Source organism: Eurosta solidaginis, chromosome 2 (genome assembly GCF_040869045.1).
Source record: "Eurosta solidaginis isolate ZX-2024a chromosome 2, ASM4086904v1, whole genome shotgun sequence".
In the NCBI taxonomy this organism is placed as follows: Eukaryota; Metazoa; Arthropoda; class Insecta; order Diptera; family Tephritidae; genus Eurosta; species Eurosta solidaginis.
In genome coordinates, this window is record NC_090320.1 from 109,064,751 (window position 1) to 109,079,674 (window position 14,924).

The 14,924-nt window shown below is 38.3% G+C and overlaps 1 protein-coding gene across 1 annotated transcript in view; it reads left to right on the forward strand.

Moving 5' to 3' along the window:
* Positions 1–14,924, forward strand: part of Kdm5 (Lysine demethylase 5) — a 624,217-nt gene that overhangs the window by 505,928 nt on the left and 103,365 nt on the right. The window lies entirely within an intron of this gene.

Here is a 14,924-nt window from a genome sequence, read left to right on the forward strand (position 1 = left end):
TATTGTTGATGCGGTACCGCCACCACCTCCAGCATCATCAGTTACAAAAGAGGTGTGACCTTTTTCCGTCAGTGAAAAGGCAAACGTGCTGACCAAGAGGATTCCGTGAACAACAAATTACAAGAGGAAGAAGGGTAGTATGATCAGGTCCCAAGTTGAGCGATCAAGGGATCAAATGCTAAGTGGTTGAGAGCACAAATGTCACGAACATATTAGCGAGCTTACTCTTGAAACTCTTACTCGCCAAAATTGCATTGTAGATTGGTAATGGTTGACGCCAATGCTTAAAACGCATTGAGAGTTATGATGATTTGAGGCATTACCGACTTTGAAGCAGATTCTCACACTGCCGAACATATTCTTAATAAATTAATTTGCATTTAAAAAATGAAATCCAGTGAGGTTCGGCGTGAATTCCTACAATCAAGGGAAAGAAAACTGGAAAAAAGGCACACCTCTTTGGCCAACGATTATTATTTTTTTTTTTTTAGCTTAGTTCTTTTGTGGAGGTATAAGAGTTAGTTCTTAAAATATTCTGTGTGAAAGCTAATTTTGTATGCACAATTTAAATCAAATTATTGTGCTCATCAGATAAATTTTGTTTTTTTTTTATTAATGTCATTATAGTTACGAAAACTTGGGTTGAAGTTTTTCAAGATATAATTTTACAGTAGCATTAATTTGGGCGCTTTCGGTATTGATTTCGGTGCGCAATTCACGTAATTTTGCTTGAACCCCCATAGGAGCTTCTTGCTCTTCGACAAGGGCCTTTGCTTTCTCCACCAGCTGACGTTTCAACTTCTGACCTATGTCATCGGACCATTCAGAGTGTGTTGCTGGTGTATCTTGCTGTGTATTCAATAAATAATCGATGAGGATTTGTATTTCGGACCGATTAAGTTCAGCACGACGAAAGAGATTCATTTGCAATGAAACGTCAATTGTACCCGATTCGGAAAGTTTATCTAATGCCAAAATTAATTCTTTCGTAGCGGCAGTTTCTTTGTTTTGTTTTTTATTTTGTTGCATGGTTTTACTATTACCGCCGCTGATATTTTTGGCGTTGTTTGCATGTCTTCGGTGAACCATGACGTATCTTTTCCTCTTGCTGTTTCAATTCTTTAGCAACGTGCACAGAGGCGACTGGTTCGACTACCGGTTGTTGTTGCTGTTGCGGTGGTGGTGGTTGTTCAACAACTGCTCCAACTATTGGCTTTTCAATAGTTAAATTTTTTTCTTCTTGAGAGTGATCAACATCCTCTAGTGTAGGAATGGCGGGTTCGTTTAACGCCGTTTCGTTAAATCGTGCCATTAAATTACGACGACTTATGCCAAAAGTTGATGGCACAATCCTCCAAACATATCGAATATGATGAAAAAAAAAACAAAAGTGGTTAAGAATATGAATCATAAATGATACCTTGATTTTTCGATTAAAAAATACTTGTAAATTTGAACATTTGCAATCATCTGTGGTATGGTAGTTGAACATCCTTTTTTTTGATGAGTCTAGCAATGTTCTTATCGTATTGAGTACATTAAGACTTCTAAAATCTGAATACTTTAGTAATGGTGATATCTGGGGCATATGGGTTTTCCATCTGCGTTAGGCTTGCGATGGGCCTCGTTGCACGCCAACGAGTGCAGCTGTTTGCTGTGGCAGAGCGGTTCGCCCTTCTGCGGTAGGTTTTTCTGTTGTCCTCGTTATGGTATAACGAGTGAATTGTGAGTTTGATTTTTTTTTTTGGTGTCCTCGTTATGGGAGAACGAGTTAGTGGGAAGATTTCTGGTGTCCTCGCTCGGGGTGAGCGAGTGAATTTGTGGGATATTTTTTGAAAATGAAAAAAAAAAACAAAAAAAAATAGAATTTTGTTGCAGATGGGGATCTGCATTAGGGTGGTTTGGAATCCGTAGTGGGAGCCTCCCACGGTGAGTCTCGGCGTAGGGGTAGCGGAGTGGATAGATTATGCTCTTACGGTGACGAAATGAGTTCGGTGGGAATACCCCAACCGAAAGTCTGTGAAGAAAGGGGGGGGGGGGGGGGGGGGGGGGGTGGATTCGCGATAAAAAGTTCGTTTTGGAAAGGAGGGCGACGAACGGAGGGATGGTTATGAGGAGCTCTTGGTCTTCTCGCAGTTCATCTCCTCCGTTGGAAGAAGGATCAGTTTGACCAAAGGTCGTCTGACTTGACCCTTCTCGGTTATGAGGTCGACTACACGAACTTGGTTGTCTTCGCCGGGGTGTATGTTGACGACTCGACCTAACCTCCATTCGTTGGGAGATAAGTTGTCCTCCTTGATGACAACTAGATCATCCACTTTCAGATTTTGTTTTGTGTGTTCCCACTTCACTCGTTTTTGAAGCTCGGAAAGATATTCGGTTTTCCACCGCTGGAAGAAGGTTTGATGGAGGGCCTTGAGCTTCTGCCATATGTTTATTATGGAGGCCGGGCTTTCGTTCACATCCGGTTTTGCGGCGCCAGAAGATGGCTGCCCGTTAGGAAATGTCCTGGGGTTAGTGGTTCCAGGTCCGTTGGGTCATTCGACCCCGGACTGAGAGGGCGCGAGTTGAGGCACGCCTCAATCCGGCGCAAAAGTGTTTGGAACTCCTCCATAGTATATTTGTGGGGAGAAGCGATCTTTTTGAAGTGGCTCTTGAAGCTCTTCACTCCAGCTTCCCACAGGCCGCCCATATGTGGAGCGGTGGCGGGAATAAAATGCCAGCTCAATGCTTGATGGCTATACTTTAAGACTGTTTTGTCTCGGCTTTCGGCCAGAAAGGCTTTAAATTCGGATCGTAAAGATCTTGATGCTCCGACAAAGTTTGTACCATTGTCGGAGTAGATATTTTTCGGACATCCTCTTCTCGCGATAAAACGCGAGAAGGCAGCAAGAAAGCATGGGGTGCTGAGGTCACTAGTGGCCTCTAAGTGGATGGCCTTAGTGGAGAAACAGACAAAAAGGCATACGTAGCCTTTTGACAGTCGACATCCCCTACCGCGGTAGCTTTTGATGTCGAAATGCCCCGCAAAGTCTACCCCGGTATTGGTGAACGCGCGGGTAAAGGTAGTCCGTTCGCAGGGAAGGGTCCCCATAAGTTGGGACTGTGCCTGCTTTCGGTGAATAATGCAGGTTTTGCAATTGTGGATGACGGCTCTGATCATGGTCTTGACATTCGGTATCCAGTATTGGTTCGGATAAGACGGAGCATGAGCTGGTTCTCGCCATGAAGGGAGTCATAATGAGTCATCATAACTGTAAGGCGAGACAGCCTACAATTGTAAGGCAAGATGATCGGATGACGCTCATTGTATGATATGTCCTTTGAAGCCCCTAGACGCCCCCCTGTTCTAATAATATCATCTTTGTCGATGTATGGGTTGAGTGACAGTATTTCACTCTTTCGATCAATAGGTTCCCTATTTTTCAATTTTATATATTCTGTCCCGTAGAATTGTTTCTGGCAGACTCGTATCAATGCTTGAATCGTTGCCTTAATCTCATCGGCTGAGATTATACACGCCTTTTCGTGGAACGAGGCTTTTGTTCTTGGGTGAGTTCTTTTATAAAACCTCCTAACATAGGATAGAACCTTCAAAGCCCTGGGTTAATTTGAAAAACGGTCGAGAATATCTACCTGATCTACCCTTGTCGTGGCATAGGATTGTGCCCTCTTCTCCTCAACGGACGTTTTGTATTCGGTCTCTTGTGCTGGCCAGTGGGAATTGTCTTCTTGCAGCCAAGAAGGTCCCTGCCACCACAACGAATTGTCGACCAAATCTGATGCAAGTACTCCTCTGCTTCCTAGATCCGCTGGATTAGATTCCGAGTCCACGTGAAGCCAGTCCTTGATACCGACCATATCGATGATCTTAGTGATTCGGTGTGCGACGAAGGTTGACCAGGAACAGGGCGGCTTTCTTATCCATGCGAGTACGATGGTTGAATCCGTCCAGAGGTGAACTTTTGCTGGTCCCAGATGAATGTTTCGGAATATTGATTCCATGATTTCTGCAAGCAGCACGGCACCGCATAATTCTAAACGTGGTAGCGAGATGGTTTTCACTGGAGCTACTCTGGTTTTCGCGAAAAGTAAGTGTATGAAAACCTGATCGTTTCTTTTCATGCGCATGTATATCGCTGCCGCATATGCTTTCTCGGAAGCGTCACAGAAGCCGTGGATTTCTATGTCGTCTTCCGGTGAAAAATTTACCCACCGCGGTATCCTAATGTTATCTAGTTCGCTATAGTGTTGGGTGAAATTTTCCCACCGTTCTAAGGTAGTTGGGGAGACAGGTTCATCCCACCCGGTGCCCTCTAACCAGATGTTCTGCATTAGTATTTTTGCAACTATGAGCATTGGTGCAAGCCAGCCTAAAGGGTCGAAAAGTTTGGCTATAGCGGATAGGATTGCGCGTTTGGTGATGTTCTCGCCATTCTCTAAAACTCCTGCGGTGAAGTAAAACATGTCTGAATGCGCGTTCCATCGTATTCCGAGTGCCTTCACCGAGCTAGCCTCTTCAAACGCTAGGAAGTCCTCGCTGAGCAAATCCGTTTTGGGGATGTCCTGAAGGATTTCCTCACAATTTGATGTCCACTTGCGCAATGGAAAGCCAGCTGAGTGTAATGCTTCGCGAATCTCGTTCCTTGCTTTGATAGTTGACGCTATTGTATGCCCTCCAGATAAAACGTCGTCGACATACATACTTTCGCGTAATATACCCGATGCTATTGGGTGGGTATTTTCTACATCATCAGCCAATTGTAGAAGTGACCGTATCGCGAGGTAGGGGGCACAGTTTACACCAAATGTGACAGTCTTTAGTTCGTAAAGACTGATGGGTTCGTTGGGGGATGTTCGATGGACAATTCTTTGAAATTTGGCGTGATTATCGGTCACCCAAATTTGCCTATACATCTCTTCTATGTCACTATTAAAGACAAAGCGGTACAGTCTCCAACGTAGAATTAAAATAGGCAAGTCTGCTTGGAGTACTGGACCTGGGTGGAGTATGTCGTTTAGACTAATGCCATTTGCCGTCGGGCTTGACGCGTTGAAGACGACGCGCACCTTGGTAGTGGTACTTTCCGCCTTTACAACGGCGTGGTGGGGCAGGAAATAATTATCCGAATCGTCGGATGGTTATTATTCTTAATTTTTCTCATATGTCCAAGTGTTTCGTATTCTGACAACACCCGCACATACTCTTTACCTAAATCTTGGTTTTTCAGTAATCGCCCCTCGTTTCTGAAGAATTGTGAACATGCGCGCTTTAGGGACGGTCCTAATTTAATATTCTCAGGGTAATCCTGCCTGAATGGTAGCGAAACTGTATACCTCCCATTTTCATCACGTTTTGTCGTTTCCTTAAATAGTTGTTCACAATACCTTTCTACTTCATTAAGCATTTTGTTTTTGGGAACATTTTCTACCTCCCAGAAAGCTTTTAATTGGTTGTCCAACGCAACCTCGTTATAAAATGACATGATGCTCTTCGTTGGACTCGGTGCTTCGATGCGACCGGTTAGTATCCAACCGAACACAGTCTCTTGGGCCAAAAGTGTATTTAGTACATTCTTTTTCAGACCGCTCAGTATAATTTGGGGATATATGTCTCCTCCAAGTATGAGGTCTACGTCTTCGTTGATGTAGAACCTCTTGTCTGCCAACACCAAGTCTGGGAATGTCTGCATAGTCATGGCGTTGATATGGCAGGATGGAAGATTCCCAGTGAGTTTGGCTAGGACTAGGACGGGTGTAGTCAGGCTGAAGCAGGCATCCACTGGTGAACGTAATTCAATTTTGGATGCCTCTTTCACCTGAGCTGACACCGCAATTGTGATGCCTGAAACTTGGGCATGCATTTTCCTCGCTGGCAAATTGATTCTGCGTTTCAGTCTTTCAGTTATAAAGGAACATTCAGACCCTGAATCAATTAATGCCCGCGCGGAGAAGTCGGTATCATTATGGTGAATGTGTACGCGAGCAGTTCCTAATAGCACACCTGTGCTGGAATTCGTATGACAGGATGTCACATTTTTGTTCCCGTTTGAACCTGATTTTTCTGATTCCTGTCTCGCTAATGCCTGTCTAGAAGTAGAGGGCCTATTATCGTAGGAGTTTTGGGGCGGGTTGTAGGTGGTGTTTTTCTGTAGGGTATCCGCATGCAGGAGCGTATGGTGACGAGAGTGGCACGTATTGCAGATGTAGGAACTGGTGCATCTGGTCACTGTGTGTCCTGGGGATAGACATTTCAGACAACCACTTGTAGATTTTATGAATTTAATTCTTTCTGGAGGGGTTAACTCGCAAAAGCGTGAACAGTTTCGTAATCTGTGCTCTGCGGACTTGCACATTTTACACATTGCCTTTGACGTCGGTCTGGATACCTTTGTTTGAAAGGCACCAAGTCTTTTCGTAGGGGGTTCTGTTGATTGTCGCGACGCGTTTAGTTTTTGCACTTTCGAAGTGGCATGCCCTGTAAAACTAGACACTGTTTCAAGTGTCTGAAACCGATTAGACAGGAATTTATCCATATCCTCCCACTTGGATATGTCCATTTTATGATCTATACTTTACTCCCATAGAGCCAACGTGCTCTCTGGTAGCTTGGTTGAGCAGAGATAAGTCAGGATTGCATCCCAATTGGAAGTGTCAATTTTGTGGCATTTGAGGGATGAAATACAATTATTTATATCATTTTGCAGCTTTTTTATTGAACTGCCACACTCACTTTCTACCTTTTTTAGGTTAAATAAAATTTGTAGTTGTGTGTTAACTAAGATACGTTTGTTTTCGTATCTTTCACACAAATTCTTCCAGGCCATCTCGAAACCTTCATTTGTGAGAGCGCATTTTTTAACGATATCTTTTGCTTCGCCCTGCGTTTTGTTGTTGAGATGGAATAACTTTTCCCCCCCTTTTCAAACTAGAATTGTTTATATATATTGCCGTGAACAGGTCGCGAAAAGTTGGCCAAGACAGATAATCCCCTTTAAAAACTTCCGTGTCAAAAGCAGGGAGGCGAATTTTATGCGCATGAGGTTCTTGGTCAGGGTTGACGTTCTTTTCATCCTTCTTGTATTTTTCTGCCTCAGCAGATATAGACGCTGAACATCGCACGTAGATTGCGTATGCTGCCTTTTGCTTCTTTCTGATCGCCATAACGTCATCCGCTGACACCTCATCAGATCCCAATAGCGAATCAAACGCAGACTTTACCTTCTTCCACAAGAGCCGCAACTCTTCCTGCTGTATTGCAAGGGTGTGTTTGCTATGGTCGCTCTCCGGAATAAGGCTGTAATCTTTATCAAACTCTGCGATTGATTCTGCTAAACGGATGTAGGTTTCCATTGTTTTATTTACGTTTATTAACGAGAAGATTGCCGATTATAGAAATGGAACGCTTTAGAGTAAAAATACCTGCCCAGCCGTAAATAAACACTATTGAAATTCGAAGTTTATTATTTATTTATTTTTTTTTATTGCAGACTTTGTCAGAGTAGCGACAACGAAAAAAGGGTTTGTTTTAAGGACCTTTTGTCACAGCAGCGACAATAGCAAAAGATTTAATGTACACACTTTTTGTCTCAGCGGCAACAACAAAAAAAGGGGACCACTCGCCACCTCCACAAATAATGGGTGTATTTTTGGAAAAGTGAAAAAGTGCGTGCGATATTCGAAACCAAGCGCAAAAAAAGTGTAAAAAGTGTTTAAAAAGTGAAGTGAGCACCGGATTAATTAATTAAATTGAACTTAATTTCGTGTTTGTGATGTGCAAAAAAAAAACAACAACACAAAACTATTTAGTATGGTGCGGAAAATGAGGTTAGGTTACCCTCTTCCTTGTGTTGTGTCTGGAAAACCTTACCACTGGTGGGGGGATAGACCAGATAATCACAAGGATCGAAATAAAATTAATAAACCAAGTGATTTAATTTTTGAAATTGGAAAGAAAAAATGGTGCTCACTAAATAACTTCACTTTTTCACTTCTTTTTTTTGATTTTAATTTTTCGCGCACTACACGGGTTTTTTTCCTTTATTTTGCAAAAAAAACAACACTCAAAAAAAAGTGGCAAGAAATATAACACTTACTTCTTATTGGTTTTTGTGCTGGAAAAGTTGATTGTGCTGTGCTGTGATTGGCGAATATGCTGTGGCTCTGGTCACCTATGTACAATAAACTCCAACTTTTTCCTTGTCAATTTTCGGCTGCTAATATTGGGTTGTATAATATGTAACTTCCAAACTTCTTTGTTATGTTCTGCTGGGATATGCTGTGCAAATAAATTCTCGTGGCAAACCTTTGGCAAATTTGATAGTAGGCAAATGTGCTGTGTTGTGGACTGTATAACAAAAGGCGCTTTTAGTTTCTGGTGAGGAGGACCAATGTTCGGCCTGGGTGCGTCTGAAACCGGCAGTGGGTAAGCGCACACGGGTCGATCTCGGGTTGATAGTGCACTCGAAAGAAATACGAGAAAGAAAACACCAAGAGGAATTCCTCGTTATAATAATGTATTTAATTGAATTGAACGGAAATGTACAATGTAAAGATGACAAGGGTTATTTTACCTGTGTAACAAAGTACAGCGTTGATCCTTGGACGATGCGTATCGGTAGGCGGTTGATCGAAAAAGAGGCCGATTGTGCCGTTGATGACAACCGCTAAGCCGCGAAAAGGTCCTCTGTTATTAAGGACGGGAAAAACCACACACACAACCACCCTTACGTACACGTGCATGGGTGCTGACAACCTGCACACACACATGCATGTGTACGCAACGCATGCATGTGCATGCATGCACACAAATGCGGCGTGAGTGTGGGTGGCTGGAAATATTATTAAAACATTAGGGAGGGGCGCCGTCAATCAAGTGAAAGTTAGGCATTGGGCCTAAACACCGTGTGTAATCGAAATATATTGGTAAGAAACGGATAAAACTTGCGTTTTATTCATACATTTTCTGGGCCTCAAGCCAGCTAAAAACACTTAAGTAACATCCTGACTTATGAATTTTAAGTAGAAAAAATACAAAATAAGGTTTTATAATTTTAGTCATAGACAACTGTAACGGGTTAAAAACTTTTATTCTTTTGTGGCCGTCACCGGGGTGACTGCGTAGGCCAAAACTAGTTGTAAAAATCGTCGGCCGAACTAGGGTTAATAAAGATATATTTCTTTTATTGGTGAAAATAAAAAGCTGAAACAACGTCCTTTAAAAGAAAAACATTGCGTTACTTTAAATACTTTTTAAATAAATTTAAATAAAAAAACGAAGAAATTAAATTATTTGGTGAAAGTTGATTTGCGAATTTTTATAAATTAAAAAGATCATTTGGAATGATGAAACGCGGAATATGCATCTTGAATAAGCAAAAAATTTAGACACTTTTGAGAATCAGAGCTGTTGATGAGCTGAGATGTTACAATCGTACAATAAAGAGTGTCCTGGAAAGAAATTAAAGCAGGATGAGTGAGCAGCTAAAGCAGTTGAAGCGGAATTCAGAAAAGGGTGATCAGTAAAAAAGGAGTGAGCAGGAACAAATTTCAGAAAAGGATTGAACAGTAAAAAAAACCAATTTCAGAAAAGGATTGAGCAGTAAAAAAAAATCCAAAAAGGATTGTGCAGTAAAAAATGTCAGAAAAGGAGTGAGCAACAAAAAGGGTGAAATACAGAAAACAGTATCCTATACAAATTTTGGAAGCAGATTAGCAGTTGAAGAAGAAATATTACGAATATTTAAAAGAAATTTGGAAGAAAGCGGGATGCTGTTTTAAATTACAACAATCGGTTGTATGAGATATATACTATATATACCACCGATCTCTATGATTTTTTCAGACAACAATATATACACGTAAGCATTCGGTAAAATGTGAAGCCTCTAGCTTTTAAAATGGGGCAGTAATTAGGAAAAGTTTCTTATCTGAACAATCGGTTGTGGGAGATATATGCTATATATAGGACCGATCTCATCCATTTTTTCAGACAACAATAAGTGCAATATACGAAAGCATATGGTGAAGTTTGAAGTTTCAATCTGATAAATTGAGACAAATTCTCTTTTTCTGAAAAATCGGTTATATGGGGGATATATGCTATAGTGGTCCGACCCTGCCGGTTCCGACAAATGTATAGTCGGACACCTAAATATACCCGCTCACCAAATTTTATAATAATAATAATAATAATATTTATTTAGTCTTGAAATTATTACATTTCTTACAGATAAAGATAGACTACCAACTAATTTAACAGGTCATTTAGTAGCATTTTAAATTTTTTTTCACAGTACAAAACTGAAGAATTTTGGAGCAAGTTAAACTCTTTTAGAGCTCTAACAACAGGAGCATTGGCCGCAACGTAAAATGTGGCATGATCCCTTAAACAAATATTAGGAAAAAGAAAGAATATACGTTCAAGTAAAAATTAAAAATGATTAATTAAATTAAAAATCAAAGTGAGAGATAGGAAGGTTCTCCTACAATTTAATGTCTTGAGTTCAATAAGCATACATCTAGATTCATAAGCCGGAACAGGAAGATCAAAATGAAAGGGGCGCAGCGCAGAGCGTTCTTTATAAAGACGAATCACTTCAACAATATATGACGTAAGCGTAAGTATTTGATGAAATTTGAGGCTTATAGCCGTAAAATAAGTGGAAAAATTACTGTTTATATCGGGTATATAATATATATACCACCGATCTCTGTGATTTTTTAGACAACAATATATTCTATATGCGTAAGCATTTGGTGAAATTTGAAGCTTATAGCTATTAAAATGGGCCAGAAATTGCGAAAAGTTTCTTATCTAAACAAACGGTTGCATGACATATATACTGTATATACCACCGATCTCTATGATTTTTTTCAGAACAATATATGCTATATACGTAAGCTTTCGGTGAACTTTGAAGCCTCTAGCTCTTAAAATGCGGCAGTAATTACGAAAATTTGTGGGAGATATATGCTATATATGGGCGAATCCTAAATAAGGTCTACCACGAACTAAAAATTCAAAGTGGTCAGATTTTATTGTTGTTCATTTGCAATGAAAGCTGAATATGTATATGGAATGGATTAAAAATGATATTTAGTTTTCCATAATCCTAGACGGAGGACTGTTACATTAAAAAAGCTTTTTTAGAATTTTTTTTAGTTTACCAGTTTTCTGACTAGTTTATTACATCCTTCTATTTTATAGTTAGTGGGTTCAAACTGGATCTGTATTATTTCTCTAAATTAGCTATTTCTAGCGCGTCCGTTACCAAAAACTACATAAGTTGTTCCTATAAGCAAAAATGCACTTCAAAAAAATAAAGCTTTCAAATGCAAAGTAGGCATGTGTACTTCTGTCAAAAAATAAAATCATTTTTTCCCGAGCAGTCGAATGAACTATTTTGTTGGTGATTAAAACTTATCGCGTCTGTTACTGTAAGTACAAAAATTCAATTAAATAGTATATGGGGTATTCCATCCCATTTCGACCAATTTTGAACCCGACCCCTTTAGAATTGGCTGAAAGTTTTTCTTCTTTTTCTAGCTTACGAAAGACGTTTTTCAGAATTCAAAAAAAGTTATGAATTAAAAAAAAACACCGTTTTTGTTTTCAAAATGCTATAACTTTTTCAAAAATTTACCGTTTGGCGTCTTTTTTTTAATTTGTTTTTAAATGTACTTTTCGGAAAAAATACAAAAAAATTTTTAAAGTTTTTTTTTTAATTTTTCATCTTTTCGAGATTTTTCGAATTTCGCCATTTTTATTCTCATAAAAAACTTCAATCAATTCTGCAATCATCCCCACTAAACCTGGAGTGGGCCGATTATTTTATATTTTTTTTATTAAATTGAAAAAACAATTTTCAAAAATAAAATTTTTTTTTTTATAAATTTTATTTATATAAAAAAAATTTAAGAAAATTATTTTTAAGTATTCTTTTCTTTATATATTATGGTAATCTACGATTAAAATGAATCGCTTTCGCTGTTCAGCAACTGCATTAGGCGAAATCGAGTCATTTTAATCGTAGATTACCATAATATATAAAGAAAAGAATACTTAAAAATCATTTTCTTACATTTTTTTGTTATATAAATAAAATTGATAAAAAAAAATTTTTTTTCCTAAACGGTCAATTTTTGAAAAAGTTATATCATTTTGAAAACAAAAACGGTGTTTTTTCAAAAATTCATAACTTTTTTTGAGTTGGATGAAAAAATTTGAAAAAATTCTGAAAAACGTCTTTCGTAAGCTAGAAAAAGAAGAAAAACTTTCAGCCAATTCTAAAGGGGTCGGGTTCAAAATTGGTCGAAATGGGATGGAATACCCCATATATGTATAAGGTATTAAAATTATAGTTATTAGATAGAAACAACAATGGAGACAAAAAATGAAGTAAATAATACACCTAGAATGTTGAAATTTGACGTGTGGGCTGATACTGAGATTCTTGATAAAAATTTGAGAAACTTTTTTAAAATGGGCGTGGCACCGCCCACTTGTCATAAAATCTATTTTACAAATATTATAATTCATAAATCAAAAATCGTTGAACCTATCGTAACAAAATTCGGCAGAGAGGTTGTCTTTACTATTAGGAATGCTTTGAAGAAAAATTAACGAAATCGGTTAAGGACCACGCCCACTTTTATATAAAAGATTTTGAAAAGGGTCGTGGACGAATAAAATAAGCTATGTCTTTGCAAAAAAGAGCTTTATATCAATGGTATTTAATTTCCCAAGTGGATTTCTAACAATAAATAGGAAAAACTTCAAATTTTTAAACCGCCCCATTTATGAATGAGCAATTTTCTGTGTTTCGGGAGCCATAACTTGAAGAAAAATTAACTGGTCGTAATAAAATTAGATACACAAATTTTCCCTATAGGAGAAAATATTTCTACTAAAAATGGACGGGATCGGTTAAAGACCACGGCAATTTAGATATAAAACAAATTTAAAAGGGCTGTAGATTAGAATAATAAGCTATAACTTAACAAAAAATAGTTGTGAAAGAGTTGTGTAAGAGGAAATGGGGAGAAATTTTTTTTGAACGGGCGGTGCCACGTGTTATGTAGAAAAATAATTTATCTGAAATGTAATGTACAATTGAAGCTCACGCTGAGTCTAAATGTTCGGTTACACCCGAACTTAGACACCTTTACTTGTTTTAATTTCTTTTTAGTACTTCCATTGCTGCACTTGAAATGTAATTTCCGTTAATTTATTTATGAGAGTTTCAATAAAAAATAAAAAAATTTAACTAACCGATTTACCATATGTTATTCATTGAGATGACCAGCGTGGTACAGGGGTAATGTATTGACGATGTATTGACCTTTCATACAGAGGACCCAGGTGCAAGTCACGGCACAAGCAACATCAAATATACTTCACCAGGTTTTCTAAACGCAATCAGCATATAACTTGTAGGCCCAATTTGCAGGAAATATTAAAAATTGGTAGCACATTACAAATTGGAAGCTTCTCTTTGCTAAAGACTCCTTGGAGGTATATCGCGTAAAAGATTTATTATTAATCGAGAAAAAGTTGTCGCGTCTGTTGTGTCGCGTTCGTACCCGTACTTTAGCTCATATCCTACGTTCCAAGAAAATATTTGAAATTTCGTAAATCTACAACCAAGGGGTCTTCTTTGACCTTTAATCTCTGATTTAAGGAATATAAATTTTTGTCTTAGATTCGCTAAAATTTACATAATTTCAAGTGCATTAAAAAATTACTTCTATTTCATGTCGCGTCCGAACCACATTATAAATGGGTGCATGTATGTAAGTAGTTAAGTGTTAAAAGTGCCGAACAATTTTATGGAATGAAGCTATCTGGCAGTGCTTCACAGACATTATAAATTGCAACAAGTCCGCTGCTTGGATTCCAATTAAACCAGTATTAAATGCGTACAAATGTCGCGTCCGTTACGACCGATCTCATCCATTTTTTTCAGACAACAATATGTGCAATATACGAAATAGACCCCTGCATGAATGCACAAAAATATGCCTAAGAATACATTCACACAAATTTTGTACAAGCGCTCATTCAATTCACTGGCATGAGAACTGATGTGTATGCGTACAAAAGGCTGTGAGTAGCAAAATATACAAATACTTGCACGGTCTCGTCTCATGCAGCACAACTACAACCAATGGCGTCAACGCATGTGTGTAGTACAACTTGTATATTCAGTAGTACAACTTATATATTCAGTATATTCTTGTATATTCAGTAGTACTACTTGTATCGCAGGTATACTTGTGTATACAACTACAGTTTGGTGAATTTTAAGGAATTATAAAAATGTACACTAGTTGCCCATGTAAAACCCATTTATTATAAAAAAAAAATAAAGGGCATAAATGTGCCATTTTAGGATTTTATTTATTTTTCATATTAATGCGTTTTCTTATGTTAGATCTTAATATCTATTTAACTAAGTAGATTTAACTTATACTATTTAAGCAAACAAGTTTTTTTTTATATGATATGTTCTTAATTTTTTTTCATATTGATATGTAAAAACATAATTTTTTCAGCGGATGTCGGGTTAAACCCTAGGGAACTACGCTTATCTGAAAGTAATTGCTTGGCCATTGAAAATACTCTATCTGAAGGGGCACTACTAGCAGGAGTAGCAAATATTTTTCGGCTTAGCTGGAATAAGAGAGGATATTTAAGTTTATTAAACTTCCACCACTTTAGAACGTCAAAATCGTTGTGCATGACCTCGGACATATTTTCATATAGCATCAATTCTTGTTGTACTCGGTCAATACTACTAGGTATGTTTTGATGCTGGAGAAATCCGGAAAATAGGCATTCTTTTTCGTTTGAAAGAGAATTCTGCAGACAGTTTTTATTGTTTATCAAATTATCTTCATTTTTTAGCATTTCAAGCAAAGTT